Here is an 18,929-nt window from a genome sequence, read left to right on the forward strand (position 1 = left end):
CTCAAAAATGCTGCAAGCCTTCCCCAGGATGTGCTTATTCCCTTCTCTCCCAGAGAAAAGCGGCAGAGGTTTTAGGTTAGAACAGGGGTAAGGAACATGTGGTCTTGAGGCCATGTGTGGCCCCCTAGGTCCTCAGGTGTGGCCCCCCTTTGCCTGAATCCAAACTTCACAGAACAAATCCCTTTAATAAAAGAGATCATAGGTTCCTCACTCCTGGTTAGGATGTAAATATCTGGGCTTAATTATTTTAAGTGCTCAATGGAAGAAAGCAGAATTCTCAGGGAAGATGGAGATGGTCCTTAACTTACAAATTTGTTTGGGACTCTCTGAATGGAAATACTACAAAGGGGAACCAGGCTTTTGCATGAGACCTGTGGCTGACCTGATGCTTCCATGGAAGAATTAGATCAAAGAATCATAGGTGTGTTTATAGATTGGACAGCACCTTAGAGTGAATATAGTCCAGCCTTTTCACTTGAGAGATGTGGAAAATGATGTTCAGACCCACAAGTAATAAGGGAAAGAGCTAAGATTTGACCTCAGGTCATTTGATTCCAAAGGTTAGGTTGTGAAGACCTATGGAGGATTATTAGGATACTACATTTCAGACAAGAAAAGGGCAGTGAAATCTGGGCACAAGGAATAGGAGATGGGATAATTAAGATGTACAGAGATTGGGTAAAACATCTGTGAACAGGGCACTGGAAGCAACTGTGGGGATTGCCTTGTAATCCAATCCTCTCTCTGGTTAGAGTAGTCAACTTGGCTCCAGCTTTGTGACCTGGGGCCAGTAGAGCCATTTATCTAAAGTCATGTGGCTGGCTCACTCATTAGATCGAACAGAGCCAGGTCCTGAACTTTCAACTCAGTTCACAAGGCTCCTAGAGATAGCACTACAGCTTTAACATCTCAATCTAGACTCTACTACATAACATCCCCAGGAACTCTGCATATAGATGACCTAGTTACAGGCTATTTACGCTGGACTTTGAAAGTCACCTAGTCCCATCTTCCTAACATCTTACAGAGGAGGAAAATGAGAGGCTTAGAGAAGAAGATTCACTTACCCAATCACACAGCTAGGTATTGGTAAGAATAAAGAATTCATAGCCTATTTCAACTGGAAAGAACTGTGGAGATTAGCTAGTCATTTCATTTTATACAGTGGGAAAGTGAGGACCAGAAGGAGGAAGAAGGTCATGCAATGAATTAATGACAATTCCAAAACTTGAACATTAAGTACTGAGGGTATTCCACCCCCCTTCTCAAGAATTGAACACCTCAGAGGTAGAGATCACTACCAAAATGGGTACAAATGATTAACATCTAAAACAACTACCCTGAAAATATGGTTTCAAAATAACAAAGCAAAAGACTAGTATCTCATTCACAAACAAGAAATACTGCAAGCATTTCATTTAGAAGAAAATATCTGGGTCTTTGACAGTGTTGGGGAATAAATTTGAATTTGAAAACCTATAATCAATTATAGTTTTCCATCTCACCAGAAGATCTTATGATCACTGTGTTGGAGATGAACAATGGGAGTGGAGCTACCAGTAATGCATTGATGAGGTATTAGGGGCTCATCCTTTTTCGTGCTGGATAACACTCCAACCTAACCAAAATAAAGGATCAAAAAAGTTGGTTCCCTTTTATACAAGAAGGGGGAGTGCAGTCAATTTTAAATTATCCCATCTGTCACTTTCCAACAGTTGAGCTGTGTTCCTTAAGATATATTCTGAGCTAGCGTAGTATTTTTCCTCCTGGGCTTTCCAAAACCAGGTGAATTTTTAGCCTTTCTTAATTGCTTTCTCCTTTTCCTTTCACCCAATTCTTCCATTTTATCTAAATTGTTCTGGGCAATTGTGGGCAAGTCCCTTCCTCCCTCTCTCTCAGACTCAGTTTCCTCAACTGTAGAATGATGAGGCTGGACTAGACAGTCTCTAAAAGACTCTTTCAGTTCACGTATTCTATGGTTCTCTGTTTCTCTCAGAAGCTATGATGAGGCAGAAGGAGACTTTCCCCCTGGAGCTGTGCAGCCTGCTCTTCCCAAGGCTACAACAAGAGCTGGCCTGACCCACTGTAGGGGGGCACTCCTAGGCATCCTTTTCCTTCTGCATGTCAGAGATATATTCATACCATTAAGTGGGAATTAGTCCATTTCCCCCTGGAAGAGTGGGAGTATTTTGTGCAAACCTTATTAGATGGAGAGAGAGAAGCAATGAAGCTTTGGTTGCTATTTTCTCTTTCAGAGATCCCAACGGCCTCCAAGGAAAGGATATTAATTTTTTTTTTCTGGAAAGATAAAAAAAAAGAAGAGGTCAAATATAAAGGAATGAATAAAAAGAGCTCATTTGGAGATCTTCTCCAGGATAAGAGAATTTTGCACGCCATTCCACAGATATATCTTAGTACCTTAAAGCAATATCTTTTTGTGTGAATATTGCCCTCCTCCCCCATTAGAATATAAGCTCCTTGAGGATCCTTTTTGTCTTTTCTTTGTACACCCAGTACTTGGCACGTAGTAACAATGAATGCTTATTGACTGACTTCTTGCTTGTTACTAACCCTTGGTGGGGAGGGGGCAGGGGTGGAAAGGACCCTATTGCTCTACTCTAACCTCAGACTCTGCAACTAGGTGGTAGAATGGATAGAGTACTAGGCCTAGAATCAGGAAGATGTAAATTCAAATCCTGCCTCGAACCATGGGCAAGTAACTTAGTCTCTGCCTCGGTTTTCTCATCTATAAAGTGGGAATGATAATAGCACCTACCTCCCAGGGTTGTTGTGAAGATCAAATGAGACAATAATTTGTAGAGCGCTTGGTACATTGTAAGTACTATATACGTCTGAGCTATTCTTGTTATTCTCCAGACTCCCAGAGCAGATCTTTTTGAAATGGAGAGGCTCAGAATATCAAGGTAGCCAGACACTGGATGAATACTCAATGGCTGCAAGTTAATTTCACTTGTCTGGGTACCTAGATTGGAGCTAACCTCTCTGTTGAGCACTCCATAGTCATTTCAGATGGACAGACATTCTTCTAGCCTGCTTCATGAGGAAAATGGTTCTAAGTTAGCAACTCTGAAGTCAAATATTTCAAATTAAGAGATTCTCAGCTTTCCTGAGAGTTTGTGGCACCATAGTCAATGCCCATGGAATATTGGAAAGTGCTGAACTGTCTTTGGACTACAACTACTTAGCACAATTTTAGGGGAAAAAGGTTCTCCTTTATTTCTGAAAATCACTTGGCTTCTAAGGCACTAGGTTTTCAACTCTCAGGCATTTTTGTTGGAACGTTGAGCTGCAAACCAATCCCAGTGGGACAAGCAGATTAATGCATCACAGGCTCCCCAAATGCTTCCCCTCTACTTGATCAGAGTTTGGTAGAGTATATCCATCCAGTGAGGTTCATTTACAGAAAAGTCCATGGGGCCTTCATTTTACCCACTCAGTTGGAATCATCCAAGCAAAAAGTATCCCAGGAACAGCTGACATTCATTGAGAGGTGACATGGTGTAGTGAATAGAATGCTAGGCTAAGAGTGAGGAAGACTTGGGTTCAAGTCTCATCTCTGACAGTACTCTGGGCAAATCACTTAGCCAGTCCTAGTCACTCATCTATAAAATGAAGGGATTAAAGTAATTAATCTTCAGTTCCCTTCTAGCTCCAAATATGTGATCCTTCTTGGTGTTTTAAAGTTGATGCTACCTTATCTCAGTAGATCCCCAGACTCACGAGGGGGGCAGAGTAGATAATACAAATATTATTATTTTTGTTTTGCAGGTACAGAGGCCAAGTCTCAGAGAAGTCAAATAACTAATGCATGGTCTCATAATTAACAAATTTCATAAGTAGGATTTGAATCCCAGGTTTTCCCTATATCAAGTATAGTACTTTTTCTACTACCCTACTCTACCTTCTAGCCAAAATTGTAACTTTCAAATATGGTTTCTAGGGCAAGGAGCCCAAAGAGTGACCAGAGCATGAAGCATGGAGGTGAGTCGTGGAGACTTGGACATCTCTTGGGGAAAGGGCCAGAGGCCTGGGTGGGGCCAATGAGGAACTCATCTGGGATGCAGCCACTAGAAAGAGGAAGTAGGAGCTGTTTAGCAACTTCCAATTTTAATTAATTATCCCTTTGTTTAAAAAAAAGTTTTTATGGATATCTTTTGCTTTTAATATCAACAGAATTTCCCCCAACATCCCAGCCTGTGCCCCTCCCAGAGAACCTTCTCATATGATAAAAAGTACTTTTTGAAAGACAAGAAAAAGAAGAGGGAAAAAATCAGCATAACTGATCAATACATCAAAAATATAAGAAAATATGTGGAGGGGACGGAGCCAAGATGGCAGAGTAGAAGGATGGACCTGCTGTAGCTCTCCCCCCAAAGCCCATAAAATATCTGTAAAAGTGACTATAAACAAATTCAAGAGCAGCAGAAGCCACAAAATCACAGAGTGAAAGAGATTTCCAGCCTAAGGCAGCCTCGAAGGCCGACAGGAAAGGTCTATCACACCAGGCTTGGAGCAGAGTGCAGCCCAGTCTTGGCCACCCTGCACAGCACAGACAGGACTGAAGCAGGCTTCAGGGCACAGAATCACGGGTAGAAACTGTGGTTCCCAGATTTCTCAACCCACAAATGCCAAAGACAGCTTCAAAGGTCAGTGAGAAAGCTATTTCACCTGGGTGAGAAGGGAGCAGGTCCCAGCCAGAGACCTGATCGTAGGGCAGGGGCAGCCACTGCAGCAACAGCATCCAATTTTGGAGCCCTCTGCCTAAAGACCCTGGGGGATTTGAAAGCCGATTTAGGTCTCAGTTCTGAGCAGCAGTCCTGGGGTGAGGAGGAGTGCTGGTATGGTGGAGTTAGTGAAGTCTCTGGAGAGGGAACCTACTTGCAGATCCTAGGCAGAAAAGCTTGTGGTTGCTCCGAGACCAGAGCACAGGACAGGAGAGGAGTAAATTCCTCTCCCTTGATTGTGCCACCTTGGAGGAACTGAGAACTTAAAGGTCCCATAGTATACCCTCCACTTGACAAAGGACTCAAAAGTCAAGTAACTAGCTGGGAAAATACCCAAAAAAGGGAAAAAATAAGACTATAGATGATTACTTTCTTGGTGAACAAGTATTTTCCTCTGTTCTTTTGAATGAGGAAGAACAAAGCATACCATTAGAGGAAGACATCAAAGTCAAGGCTTCTTCATCCAAAAGTTCCAAAATAAATTTGCATGGAAGAGCTCAAAAGAGATTTTGAAAATCAAGTAAGAGACGTAGAAGAAAAATTGGGAAGAGAAATGAGAGTGATGTAAGAACATCATGAAAAGAGAGTCAACAGCTTGCTAAAGGAGACCCAAAAAATGCTGAAGGAAATGACACCTTTAAAAATAGACTAACCCAAATGGCAAAAGAGGTCCAAAAAGCCAATGAGGAGAAAAATGCTTTAAAAAGCAGAATTAGCCAAATGGAAAAGGAGGTTCAAAAGCTCACTGAAGAAAATAGTTCTTTAAAAACTAGAATGGAGCAGATGGAAGCTAATGATTTTATGAGAAACCAAGAAGTTGCAAAACAAAACCAAAAGAATGAAAAAGTTGAAGACAATATGAAGTACCTCATTAGAAAAAAACAACTGACCTGGAAAATAGCTTCAGGAGAGACAATTTAAAAATTATGGACTACCTGAAAGCCATGATCAAAAAAAGAGTCTAGACATCATCTTTCATAAAATTATCAAGGGAAACTTCCCTGATATTCTAGACCCAGAGGGTAAAATAAATATTGAAAGAATCCACCAATCACCTCCTGAAAGAGATCTCAAAAGAAAAACTCCTAGGAATATTGTAGTCAGAATCCAGAGTTCCCAGGTCAAGGAGAAAAAGGCAGGCAGCCAGAAAAAAACAATTTGAGTACTATGGAAATACAGTCAGGATAACACAAGATCTAGCAGCTTCTACATTAAGGGACTGAAGAGCTTGGAATATAATATTCCAGAAGTCAAAGGAACTAGGATTAAAACCAAGAATCACCTGCCCAGCAAAACTGAGTATAATCCTTCAGGGCAAAAATGGTCATTCAATGAAATAGAGGACTTCCAAGCATTCTTGATGAAAAGACCAGAGCTGAATAGAAAATTTGACTTTCAAACACAAGAAGCGTGAAAAGGTAAACAGGAAAGAGAAATCATAAGGGATTTACTAAAATTTAATTGTTTACATTCCTACATGGAAAGATAATATTTGTAACTCTCGGGGCTTTTCTCAGTATTTGGGTAATTGAAGGGATTATATACACATAGACAGAGGGCACAGGGTGAGTTGAATAGGAAGGGATGATATTTACAAAAATAAAATTAAGGGGTGAGAGAGGAATATTGGGAGGAGAAAGGGAGAAATGGAATGGGGTCAATTATCTCTCATAAAAGAGAGAAGAAAAAACTTTTTCAGTGTAGGAGGAAAGGGGGGAGGTGAGAAGGAAAAAGTGAAGCTTACTCTCATTGCATTTGGCTTAAGGAGGGAATAACATGCACAGTCAATTTGGTATGAAAATCTATCTTACACTACAGGAAAATAGGGGTTAAGGGGATAAGGAGGCTGTGAGGGGGATGCTAGAAGAGAGAGTAAATGGGAGAAGGGAGTAATTAGAAGTAAATACTTTTGGGGAGGGACAAGGACAAAAGAGAGAATAGAATAAATGGAGTACAGGATAGGTGGGAGGGAAATATAACTAGTCTTTCACAACACGACTTTTATAAAAGTCTTTTGCATAACTACACATGCATAACCTATATTGAATTGCTTGCTTTCTCAGTGGAAATGAGTGGGGAGGGAGGAAGGGAGAGAAGTTGGAACTCAAAATTTTAGGAATGAATGTTGAGAATTGTTTTTGCATTCAACTGGGAAATAAAAAATACAGGTAATGGGGTATAAAAATTTATCTTGCCCTAGAAGAAAAGAGAGAAGATGGGGATAAGGTAATGGAGGAGTATGATAGAAGAGAGGGCAGATTGGGGGAAGGAATAATCAGAATGCATGGTGTCTTGGGGTGGGGAGAGGGGAGAGATGGGGAGAAAATTTGGAACTCAAAATCTTGTGGAAATGAATGTTGAAAATTAAAACTAAGTAAATAAATTTTTTAAGAAAGAAAGTATGTGCAGTGCATAACACTCTACACAAGGATTAGGGGCAGCTAGGTGGTGCAGTGGATAAAACACCAGTGCAGGAGTCAGGGGGACCTGAGTTCAAATCTCACCTGAGACTTGACGCTCACTAGCTGTGTGATCTTGGGCAAGTCACTTAACCCCAACTGCCTCACCCTGGGTCATCTCCAGTCATCCTGATGAATATCTGGTCACTGGATTCACATGGCTCTGGAGGAGAAGTGAGGCTGGTGACCTGCACAGCCCTCCCTCACTCAAAACACACTCAAGTGCAAGTCATGTCATCATTTCTCTGATGGCGTGGTCTTCTTTGGCAAAGAAAGGATGAACACACACACACACAAGGGATAGGTGTGTCTGTCCGTTCATATTTCTTCTTTTGAACCATGCTCATTCTTTACAATTTTGCAATCTTCACTTTTGATTGTATTCATGTGTGTTTGTCCTTTCCATTTACATTGCTGTAGTCTTTGTATATGTATATTCTTTTCCTCACTTTACTTGTCACTCTGCATCAGTTCACGAAGCTCTTTCCATGCTTCTCTGTCTTTATCATATTCGTTATTTCTTATAGTATGGTGAAAGTCCATTACATATGTGTACCACAATTTGTCTAGTCATTCCCTAATTGACAGGCATCTATTTTATTTCCAATTCTTTGCTGTTACATAAAAATGTTGCTATCAATATTTCAATATATAAGGAGACTTTTTTCAATGGCTTACTTGGGTTATAAGTCTAGTAATGACATCTCTGAGTCAAAGGTTGTGGATATTTTAGTCACTTTATTGGTATTATTCTAAATTGCTCTCCAAAGTGGCTGACTAATTCACAGCTCCACCAATAGTTCACCAGTGTGCCTATCTTCCCACAACCCTTCCAAAATAAACTATTAACATCTTCTATTATATCAGCCAGTTTGCAAGTTATGAAGTAAAACCTCAGGTTGATTTTGATTTGCATTTCTTTTATTATTAGTGATTTGGAGCCTGTCTTCATATGATTGTGAATAATTTGCAATATTTTGGAGAAGAGTTTGTTTCTGTCTTTTGACCATTTATTTACTATGCAGTGGCTTTTGGTCATATACATATATATGTATATACATTTATGTATCTCTAATGATCTGTATATCTTGGATACCAAACCCTTATCAAATAAATTTGATACAAAGATTTTTTCCCCCACTTGACTGCTTCCCTTCACTATAATGTTAGGTACATTAACTTAGTTCATGAAGAAGCTTTTCAGTTTCATGTATAATCTGTTATCTATTTTAACTTTTGTAATTCCTTCTTCCCTTCATTTGGTTAGGAATATATATGCTATGCATAGCTGCCAGAGGGATATGACTGGTTTTTCTTCTAACTTATCATATAATCTTTAATATTAATATAATGTATACACTTAGAATTTATTGTGGAATATGGTATAAGAAATTAATCTAAGCCTAATTTCTACCAGATTGTTTTCCAGTGTTCCTATATACTTTTTATCAAATAGGGAATTCTTTCTTAAGTAACTCACGTTTTCCATTTTATCATATGCTAGGATAGTGATGTCCATTGTTTCTGTTTTTCTCTTGTCTAGTCTCTTCCATCGATTTGCCTCTATTTCTTTAAGCAATTCCAGGTGGTTTTGATGACTGCTGCTTTATATCATTTGAGATCTGGAAGTACAATTCTCTCATCAGCCCTACCTCTTTTTATTATTTTCCCTGATACTCTAGAATCTAGATCTTTTGTTTTTACAAATGAATATTATTTTATCAAATTTTGTAAAGTATCCCTTTGTAATTTGATTGGTATGGCATTAAAGCTGTAAATTAACCATTACAGCATTGTCATTTTCGGTGTTGGCATGGCCCATCCATAAGCACTGAATATTCCTTCAGCTATTTAGATTGTTATTTATTTCCTTAAGGAGCACTTGGCATTTGAATACATGGCAAGCATTTTGTGTGCTTTGGGAGAGTAACCCCTAGTTATTTTATGTATTTTGTATATATTGGAATAGGCTTCAATTTCTATTATTGCCTCCCCAGTTTTGTTATTATTATGTAGAAATACTGCTGATTTTTGAGGCTGTTTTTGTTTTTGTTTTTGCAGCCTGCAGTTTGCCAGAAGCTATTAATTCTTTCAGTTGGTATCTTTGGCCAATTCCCTAGAATTTTCTAAGTAAACATCATGTCAATAGCAAATAAGAATGGTTTTTTTCTCCTCTTTACAGATCTTGATACCTTTAGTTTCTTTTTTGTGTCTTCTGGATATTGCTAGCATTTCCAGAACTATATAAAATAACAGTGGATGAAGTGGGCATTCTTGTTTTACTCCTATATTTATTAGAAAAGGTCCCCACTAAATCTGATGTTTACTTTTGTTTTTAAATAGATACATTGCATGATATTAAAAACAGGTCCCTCTATATCCATACTTCGTAGGGTTATTTTTAGAAAAAATAAGTGTTGCAACTTTGTCAAAGGCTTTTTATGCATCTATTGAGATAATTGAGATAGTAAATGTTTTTGCTTTTAATGTAATTAATTATGTTGATTACTTTCCTAATGTCGAACCATCCTTTCATCCACAATACAAATGCAAGTTGGTAATGATGAATGATTTCTTGGATTGATCACTGTAGCCTGTTTGACAGTATTTTATTTAATATTTTTGAATTGATATTCATTAATAATATGGTTCTACAATTCTACTGCTGTGATTTTTTAGTTATTAGCTCTATATTTGTCTCCTAAAAGAAATTTGGTAGTATGTTTTCCTTTTCAGTTTTTGAAAGTAAGTTGTGTAGTATTTTACTAGTTTCTTTTTTTGAATAAAAATTTTGAGTTCCAAATTTTCTTCTTCCCTCCCCCTTCCATAAGACAGTAAGCAATTTAATATAGACTATGTATATGCAATCATGTAAAACATATACTAATTTTTTTTAATTGAAGGATTGTTCTGTGAATCCATTAGGATCAAGATGTTTCCTTTCTCCCCCCACCCTTTTACAGGTATTTCTATTTCCTTTCCTAAGACTGGGTAATTTAAGATCTCTGCTTTGTCTTCTGTTCATTTAGGTATTTTATATTTTTCAAGGTATTTCTCTTTTTTATTTGTGTTCTCAGTTTTGTTAGCATACAACTGTGCATAGCAGGTTCTGATGATTCTTTCTGCTACCCATTTTGTTGTGATTTCACGTTGCTCATTTGCATTTTTGTTGATTGGATGCCTACCCTCTTCTTTTTAATCGGATTGGCTAAAAGTCTATTAATTTTATTAGTCTTTTCAAGGAATCAATTTTTGTTTTATTTATCATTTTTATAGCCTTTTTTTGGCTTTCCACTTGATCTATTTCTCTCCTCATTCTTAACATCTCCTGTTTAGGGCTTATTTTAGATTTATTTGTTGACTTTCTAATTTTTTAAATGCATATTCAGTTCATTAATTTTTTATTTTTCTATTTGGTTAATGTATATTTATAGAGATAAAACTTTCCCCCTGAGGACTATTTTAGCTACCTTCCAAGAATTTGGGGATGTTTGTTTCATCACTATCACTTTCTTTCGCCTAATTGTTAATTGCTTCTAAGACTTGTTTGACTCACTAATTACTTAAGATTTCATTGTTAAGTCTCCATTTGAATCTTTGTCTTTGGTTTGTACCACTTGAACTGATTAACTATTCTTACTTCATAATGGCATATAAAAGAAGGTTTTCCAACTTTTGTCTTTTTACATTTGTTTGCAATGTCTCTGTGTCCTAATATATGGTCAACTTTTGTAAAAGTTTCATGTGGTGCTGATGTAGCTGTAATATATGTATATGTGCTTATATACATACATGTGAACATATTTATATTATATGTACATAATACACACATAATCTTTATGTGCATGTATGTATATATTGAAATCTAATGTAGAAACATGCAAATACACACATGAATATATTCTTTAGCCATCATACTTAGATGTCATGTGTCTTTTAGTTTTAATTGCTCCAGTAATTTGTTTAATTTTGTATTTCCCTTTTGTTTATCTTTCTTTTAGACTTATCCCAGACTGTGAGAAGGACATTGAAATCTCCTGCCACTATTAAATTACCATCTATGCTTCTTATAGTTCTGTAAATTGTTCCTTTATGAATTTAGATGCATTGGATTGATTAGAGTACATTTGGAGCATATAAATTTAATACTGGTGTTGTATTGTCACCAATGCTTATTTTAGCATACTATAGTTTCCTTGCTTGTCTCTTTTTATGATATCAATGTTTCTTTTTGCTTTGTTGGCCATTATGATTGCCACTTAGCTTTTTTTGTATTTACCTGATGCATAGCGATTTTTTTAATCCCCTCATTTTTATTCTGTGTATATTTGGGTTTTGGATGTCTTTCTTATAAGCAACATAGTATGTGTTTTTTTTTTTCCATATCTAGTACTTCACTCTTTTTCATTTTGTCAGATTGTTTAATCCATTCACATTTGAAGTTATTTCTTTCATTTGTTTTAGATGTTTTTTCTCTTCTTCCAAAAATTTAGAGTTTTGTCCCTTCGCTTATTTTAGTTTAATTTTCTTACTGGCTCTCTTCCGCTCATTCTCAAGTGCACTCCCTCCCTTTAGTTCCATTTTTATTTAGTTTTAGAATTTTGCTTAATGAGTTAGTTTCTTTCTCATTTTTCCTTTTACCTAGTTATTTAATTTTTCCTCTCTTTTTCCCTCTCATTTAGGTATTCAAATAAAATTCCCATTCCAATCTTCCCTTTCAACTTGTTTGATTTGTTAATTTTTAAAAATTCAATTTCTTGTACCTTTTTATAAAAAGGATTTATTTCCCTCAATTCTCATTATTATTTATCTTCCCTTTCTGTCTATTCTAGACTTCTATTCTTTAACTCTTGACTCTTAGACATGTAGTCCTTCTTTAGTATCTATATTCCTCATGGAATTAATGCTCATAAGGTACTTATTCTGAGCTACTTCTTCTAAATAGCTTTTATGTTATGATCTTATCTTGTCCCCTTGCTCCCCCTCCCCCCCTTATTTTTTCTTGTGCCTTGGTCTTAGAAATACCAGATCCTACATGTGATGGAGAGAATATTGCTCTTTGGTAGGAATGTCCCTATATCCCTGATTGTGCAGTTCATTTTTAACTGTTGCCCTTCCCATGGTTATTTTTCCCCCATTTCTCATGAAATCTTCCTGAGTCCATTCCCTCTCATCCTTCTGAATGCCAGGAGTTCTAATTCCCTTTCTGCGGCGGCAGGACTATTGGTTTTTATAAACACCAAATCTCTGCAGATTGTGCCTATTGTAAGATCCCCATCTCCATTTATAGAATCTTTCTCTCCACATTGAAGCATTCATCAGTGATCCCCCCTCCTACCAATGAAACAAACTAGCCCCATTTCTTTCTCTCTTCTTTAATCCCTCCCTTTGCTTCCTCACCCATTCTCCTATAGGCTTCTCTTCTTTCTGAGAGATGGTAGGAGTTATTATCAGTTCACTGTTGACCTTTGACTTGATTAGGGAACATCATATATTCTCCTCTATCTTTGCCCTCACCGTCCCCTTTTACACATCCTCCCATTCTGTAATTCGGCACCACCAAAGCACTGATTCACCTGTAGGTATGGTGTTATAAGGTTTAGTCTATGATAATTCAGGCCTGTTTTTCACACCACTAACCTTTTCTTTTTTTTTTTTTAACTCTTTAGAAAGAAATCTCTTACTTCTCTCTCTCTCTCTCTTTTTTTCTCTCTCTCTATTTCTTCTCCCTTCTCTCTCATTATTTTGTTGCTACTATTCTTGGTTGCAGTATTTTTTTTACTTTTCTTGTATCTGTATCCTGGGGTGTTTGAAAACCTAACAATTTGTTCAGATCTGGTTTTCTTTCTAGGAATGCTTCAAGCACCTGGTTTATTGAGCATCCGTCTTTTATTATTAATTTTTAGGCTCAGGTTCGTAGGATATGGTCACCTAAGGTTATATTTTGAATTACTTTGCTTTTCCAAACACATTCTACTCTCTCCTGTGATTTTTGGTCAGTACAGAATAGTCTTGTTTTATTTAAATTTCCTTTCTCTATATGTGAAGGTCTTTCTCCTGGTCACTTGCAGAATTTGTCACTGGAATTGTTAAATTTTACCACCATTCCTTGTAGTTTTGCAGCATAGTGTTTCACACACTCACACGTGCATGCACACACACACACACACACACACACACACACACACACACACACACCTTGGAGGCAATCTGTGGATTCCTTCAATTGATACTTTATTTTCTCTGTTCAGAAGTTCTGGGCAGTTCTCTTGTACTATGGTGTTCAGGTTTTTGTGATCTGGCATGTTCTTCTGGAAGAACTATAATCCCCATGCATCTTGTCATTAAAATCAATATTTTACTGTATGGTGATCATGTTTTCTTTTAATGTTATTGCTTTCTGCTTCTCTTCTTTCAGGTTGTCCTTCACTTCTGTGTAATTGTATTGCCTATTAGTTATTGTTTCTTTTGTTTCTTTGGTTAGACTTGTCACTGTGGATTCAAGATTTTTTCTATTCAAATTATTTCTGCTGTACAGGTCATCAATTCTGCTTTCACAATTCTGATTTCTCTTTTAAACCATTGAGGAACACTCTCCTGGGGTTCCCTGCTCTCTTGGGAATCCACAGTATTCTCTGCCTCCTCAGTTATTGACTAATTTTTCCTTGTCTTGCAATATTTATTCAAAATGTGACCTCATCAGAGTTCTTGCTGTCCTAGACCATGAAGACAGAAAAAATTTCTTTATCTCTTGTGCTTAATTCATTTTTGGAGAAGTCTGAGAGGTTGGAGGGATTTAGAAAATATCTAGTCCTCCATCATGTTCTTTAACTAATTTCTTTTATGAAATAAATGCTACATGGACTTGTTTTTATGCAGCTGAAGGACTGTAAATTCTGTCAGTGCCTGGGGGCAAAATTCCTGCTGCTTATCCTAATTATGGCTTCACTCTCAGTTGAGATAAAAACCAAAGAAGAGGTTTTCAAGTTATAGATTCAGAAGCAGGGAGAAACAAGCATGAGTCAACACACAAAGCCAAGAGTCCCAAACAGGTGGGTCAGAGAAAGAAGAGGGTCTTGTCAGGGGAGATGGCAGCAATGAGAGTGGAGGTTTTCAGGCTGGCTCTAGAGTAATCCTGCAGTTCAAGAGTGGAATCAAAGCCTCGAGTGTCTGGAGAGCTGTGGAAGTCCATTACAAGACAGGCACGAGCATTGTCCTGCTTGACATCAATATTGGGAGGGAAGGGTCTGTGCTCCAGTTGAGAATATCTTTTTTTTCCTCATTTTATTTTATTTTATTTTATTTTAATTAATTAATTTATTTAACTTTTAACATTCATTTTCACAAAATTTTGGGTTCCAAATTTTCTCCCCTTTTGTCCCCTCCCCCCACCCCAAAACACTGAGCATTCTAATTGCCCCTATCACCAATCTGCTCTCTCTTCTATCATCCCTCTCTGCCCTTGTCTCCATCTTCTCTTTTGTCCTGTAGGGCCAAATAACTTTCTGTTCCCCTTTACCTGTATTTCTTATTTCCTGGTGGCAAGAACAGTACTTGACAGTTGTTCCTAAAACTTTGAGTTCCAACGTCTCTTCCTCCCTCCCTCCCCACCCCTTCCCTTTAGAAGGCAAGCAATTCAATATAGGCCAAATCTGTGTAGTTTTGCAAATGACTTCCACAATAGTCATGTTGTATAAGACTAACTATATTTCCCTCCATCCTATCCTGTCCCTCATTACTTCTATTCTCTCTTTTGATCCTGTCCCTCCCCATGAGTGTCAACCTCAAATTGCTCCCTCCTCCCCATGCCCTCCCTTCCATCATCCCCCCCATCCTGCTTATCCCCTTCTCCCCCACTTTCCTGTATTGTAAGATAGGTTTTCCTACCAAAATGAGTGTGCATTTTATTGCTTCCTTTAGTGGAATGTGATGAGAGTAAACTTCATGTTTTTCTCTCACCTCCCCTCTTTTTCCCTCCACTAATAAGTCTTTTGCTTGCCTGTTTTATGAGAGATAATTTACCCCATTCCATTTCTCCCTTTCTCCTCCCAATATATTTCTCTCTCACTGCTTGATTTCATTTTTCAAAAATATGATCCCATCCTCATCAATTCACTCTGTGCACTCTGTCTCTATGTGTGTGTGCGTGTGCGTGTGCACATGTGTGTGTGTAATCCCACCCAATACCCAGATACTGAATAGTTTCAAGAGTTACAAATATTGTCTTCCCATGTAGGAATGTAAACAGTTCAACTTTTATAAGTCCCTTATGACTTCTCTTTGCTGTTTACCTTTTCATGCTTCTCTTCATTCTTGTGTTTGAAAGTCAAATTTTCTTTTCAGCTCTGGTCTTTTCATCAAGAATGCTTGAAAGTCCTCTATTTCATTGAAAGACCAATTTTTCCCCTGAAGTATTATACTCAGTTTTGCTGGGTAGGTGATTCTTGGTTTTAGTCCTAGTTCCTTTGATTTCTGGAATATCCTATTCCATGCCCTTCAATCCCTTAATGTAGAAGCTGCTAGATCTTGTGTTATCCTGATTATATTTCCACAATACTTGAATTGTTTCTTTCTAGCTGCTTGAAATATTTTCTCCTTGACCTGGGAACTCTGGAATTTGGCCACAATGTTCCTAGGAGTTTCTCTTTTTGGATCTCTTTCAGGTGGTGATCTGTGGATTCCTTGAATACTTCTTTTGCCTTCTGGTTCTAGAATCTCAGGGCAGTTTTCCTTGATAATTTCATGAAAGATGATGTCTAGGCTCTTTTTTTGATCATGGCTTTCAGGCAGTCCCATAATTTTTAAATTGTCTCTCCTGGATCTATTTTTCAGGTCAGTTGTTTTTCCAATGAGATATTTCACATTATCTTCCATTTTTTCATTCTTTTGGTTTTGTTTTGTGATTTCTTGGTTTCTCATAAAGTCATTGGCCTCCATCTGTTCCATTCTAATTTTTAAAGAACTATTTTCTTCAGTGAGCTTTTGAACCTCCTTTTCCATTTGACTAATTCTGCTTTTTAAAGCATTCTTCTCCTCATTGGCTTTTTGAACCTCTTTTGCCAATTGAGTTAGCCTATTTTTCAAGGTGTTATTTTCTTCAGCATTTTTTTTGGGTCTCCTTTAGCAGGATGTTTACTTGTTTTTCATGCTTTACTTGCAGATCTCTCATTTCTCTTCCCAGTTTTTCCTCCACCTCTCTAACTTGATTTTCAAAATCCTTTTTGAGCTCTTCCATGGCCTGAGCCCATTGAGTGGGCTGGGATACAGAAGCCTTGATTTCTGTGTCTTTCCCTGATGGTAAGCATTGTTCTTCCTCATCAGAAAGGAAGGGAGGAAATACCTGTTCACCAAGAAAGTAATCTTCTATAGTCTTATTTTTTTTTCCCTTTTCTGGGCATTTTCCCAGCCAGTGACTTGACTTCTGAATATTCTCTTCACACCCACTTTGCCTCCAGATCCTCCCAGCCAGTGTTTGGGGTCTGAGATTCAAATGGTGCTTCTCAGCCTCAGGGCTTTTGGCAGGGGCAGGGCTGCTATTCAGTGTGAGATTAAGTTCAGCTTCTCAGGTAGGGGCAGGGCCGCCACTCAGGGCACAGTTCCCTCAGGGGGTTTATGCAGAGACCTTCAACAATGGATCTGAGCTCCTGCCTGCTTGGGGAGCCCTTGTCTACTGCCGCCTCTGCTGCTGCCTCCCGAGGGGGCCTGGGTTATGGGGGCACCCCACTCCCCTCTTGGCAAACCAAGAAGACCCTCTCACCAACCTTTGGGGCCCGTGGGTAGAGGGACCCTCCTGGCCCCTGGAGATTCTGTCCCTGAAGCGTGCTTGGATCTGCTCCTCTCAGTGCTGTGCAGCCAAGGCAGGGCTGGGCTCAGCTCTGGGTTTGCAGCGCAATGGACCTCTGGTGTCTGTTTTCAGGGCTCTCTGGAACAGAAATCTCCTCCACTCTGTTGTTCTGTGGCTTCTGCTGCTCCAGAATTTGTTGGGAGTTCTTCTTTACAGATATTTTATGGGCTGTGGGTTCGGAGCTAGCGTATGCGTGTCTTTCTACTCCGCCATCTTGGCTCCACCCAAGAATATCTTTAAGATAGATTTGTATGTTTCCTGATTATATTGACTATATCACTCTTTCACTTATGGCCCCATAGTATCCAGGTAAACCTCATGCTTTGTATGAGTAAACTAAGTAGGTTTCTCAAATATTTAGCATTTAATCACATATATATTGTTGCTGAAGTGCTTATGGCATTCAAATACTCAGTTTGGCCAATAAAAGCTGCTACCTGTGCATTTCCTCTCTGTCCCTTCTGCCTGACTGTCCACAGACATTCGCTTAGTTGACTGACTGACAATTATCTAACAAGAATCTTCTACAAGGGTGAAGTATATCAATGAAAGGGTCAAGTATAATGGGTGAAATGAGAAATTGGGCACTGTCACAATTTCTAGGATAATTAGAAAAAGCCATCTTCAATGCTTTAGCTTATATCACTTTAGGTACCTAATAAATGCTTTTAGATTTTGAAGTGGGTCCATTTGTTATTTTCTTTTCCCTCTACTTATTACTTTCAATATCAGAACCCAAAATAAGAATTACTGAACTGAGACATACCTACTAAATGTACTTATTTTCTCTCTCTATGGGTATGGGAACATGGGACCTCTGAGAACTTGCTCTGATGCTGAGGAATGAATCTGCCTAGAACTCAGAGAAACTTGAGAAAACTTGTGTCACCTGATGCAGAACAAACTAAGTAGAATTAGAAGAACAATTTACTTGATATTCATAATAATATAAAGGAAAACAATGCTGGAGGACTTCTGAATTCTTATCAGTAAGATGATGAATCCTGATTTCAGAGAGATGATGATGACAATAGATAGATAGATAGATGATAGATGATAGATAGATAGATAGATAGATAGATAGATAGATAGATAGATAGATATATAAGTGCTTACTATATGCCAGACACTATGCTAAGTGCTGAGGATACAAATACAAGTAAACAAGATAGTCCCTAACCTCAAGAAGCTTACATTCTAATGGTGCAAGAGAACATATAAAAGGATGCTAGAAGGGTAGAATTGCTGGTGGTACAGTGGGGAACACAGACCCTTTTGGAGACATGGTGAGGAGACAGTGGGGAAGTGTTGTGGAGGTTGGGGCCACAGCAAGACAAAAGCTTACCTATCATGGTCAAGGGGTCCAGAAGGGAAGTACAAGATTCTGGTGAGAGGGAGATTAGGTTCAAAAGTGATAGCTGTCGAGTAGATGACATAGTGAGGAATTGACCAGGAGGAGGTGTAGAGGCCTGAGACCTGTCAACATAAGGTAAAGGCTCACCTATCAAAGCCTGAGAATCTAGGGTCAGAGATTACTAGTGATGAGAAGGAAGAGGACATGATAATCTGAGGGGGCTAGGAAGTGGGTGAAGGCTAAGGCCCAACAGGATAAGACCAAAACTCACCTACAAGAGGCAAGAGACACAAGGGTAAAATCCAAGGGTGGGAGGGAGATGAAAATGAGGATAATGACTGGAGATCAGAGAGCATGGTAAGGAGATAGTGAGCAAGTGATGAAAGGTGGGGGATTATAGGTGTTAAATGAAGCACACATTGCCAGATAGAGCTAATGTGTTGATTTGCTTTGCTTGACTGTACTTATTTGTCACAAGAGAGGAATCTGCTGGGGAAAGGACTGAGGGAATCATTGAGAAGTGAGCA

The sequence above is a fragment of the Notamacropus eugenii genome, chromosome X, assembly GCF_028372415.1.
Source record: "Notamacropus eugenii isolate mMacEug1 chromosome X, mMacEug1.pri_v2, whole genome shotgun sequence".
Classification (NCBI taxonomy): Eukaryota; Metazoa; Chordata; class Mammalia; order Diprotodontia; family Macropodidae; genus Notamacropus; species Notamacropus eugenii.